The following is a 1,875-nucleotide window of genomic DNA, read 5'->3' as shown; positions in this document are numbered from 1 at the left end:
TAGGTTGAGCTATACGTCCCATGTGCATGGGTATAACAACCTGGACACGCGTTGCCTTATGATAGGATGGATCATACCCTGGCCATGTGCACGGTTATAACAACCTGGCCAGGTGTCCTTTGCTCATTGGCTGGCGAGTCACGTATTCTTCAAGTAAAAATCGTGGATACTCTTCTAGAGGGTAGTTAGTTCATGGCAGTTGTCCAGTTGGCATTGTCTTCCGGTCTTTTTGGCGGACAGATGTCCTATCTCGCGGATGACTTCTGAGGGTGCATGGATGCTTCCGCGTGTGGTGTGAGGACGTTCTTCCTCTACCGTGTTATGCGGATGATCCATACATCCTGCGAGTGGTATATAAGGGGTTTCTCTACGACCCGCGGGTGGTACTTAAGGGTATTTGGGTCTTTTTGATACCCTACCTCAATAAACATCATACAGCTTGACCGCTAGGTTATGGGTGAACCTTTAACCACCGATCCATCTAATGGTTTCCTGGATGGATCGATCTTTATGATTTTACAATTAATTTAATATCTAAAAATACATATAACCTTATAGAAATTAAAAATAAGAGATTACTATTATATATCAAGATACAATGTAAAGCATATAATAGTTATATGTATATATTATAGATTGGGACTTTCTCAGTTTCTCTACTCCGTCATGGCCAACATGAACTTCCGGGTTAAATGGTGTATTTTGATTATAGGTGTTGTAATTTGAACTTCCCGCCTACATTCTCTAATTTGACTCGTATTTTCCGTTGCTTTTATTAGCTTCAAGGCTTAAAGAAAATTTAGAAAAAAACAAAGTAAACACTAGATGGGTTCGTACTTGCAATTAATAAACTATATAGTGCCGGATATTCATTGCCAAATGGGCTGTCTTTCATTTTCATACATGGTTTTTCAGTTGGGGCAACTACGAATCGCATAAAACATTGGAAACCGATGGTTGATTTAGTCGAAAAGCGATTATCTTTATGGAAGGCAAAGACGTTATCTTTTAGTGGTAGAATCAGTACTTTGATCGAATTGGTGTTAAGTTGTTTCGGTATTTACTTTCTCTCCTTATTCAAGGTTCATGTCATGATGCTACATTGGATAGAATTAGAAGGTTCTTATGGTCTCTTGGGTTAAAGTTATGGCATCAAAAAAAAAAGGAGGTCTAGGTATTGGATCGCTTTTGAGACATGTCTAGTTAATGGTGGTGGAGAGTGTCTATAGAAATGTCCTCATGGTTTGTTTGGTTATCCAATAATTCATTTTACTTATAATCTTTTATCACTTGAAAGAAAATGATAGGTCTTTGCAGCTTTGGTTAGTTTGGTGGTTGAATGATGGTAGACTGTGTGGTTTATTTCCATCTTTTTTTTTCGGTTGGCCTTGGACAGAACATAGATAATCACTGTTAACATCTTTGGTTCATGTATGGACTGATTATGCATGGGGTGTCACTAGGAACTCACATGTTGTGCTGAACTCGTTTCATAATGATTGGGCCGATATGATATTGAAGGTTGGGGTAGCTTCCACATCGACTAGCTCGGATAAAGGAGTGTGGAAACTAACTAACATGACGGAATTCTCTACATCTTCTTTGAGTCATCATATGAAAACGTATAAGGAGCCGATTACCTATTACCTATTACATGTGGAATAATTGGCTGCCAATAAAGGTTAACTTTTTTTGGACGTGGCTAGCTCTGTACTGATTACCAACACGAGCTGCTTTGGCAAGTCGTGGAGTTATGGTTACTTCTTCTTGTTACCCTGTTTGTTTTGGTTATTTAAAGACGTTGGAGTATATTGTAGTAGGGCTCAACAATGGTATGCTTACCTTATTATGATAGATATATATGTTATTTTAAAA

This window comes from Bidens hawaiensis, unplaced genomic scaffold (genome assembly GCF_021521415.1).
Source record: "Bidens hawaiensis isolate Kalapana, Puna unplaced genomic scaffold, B.hawaiensis_p1.1 tig00027759_1, whole genome shotgun sequence".
In the NCBI taxonomy this organism is placed as follows: domain Eukaryota; kingdom Viridiplantae; phylum Streptophyta; class Magnoliopsida; order Asterales; family Asteraceae; genus Bidens; species Bidens hawaiensis.
This window is presented reverse-complemented; position numbering follows the sequence as displayed.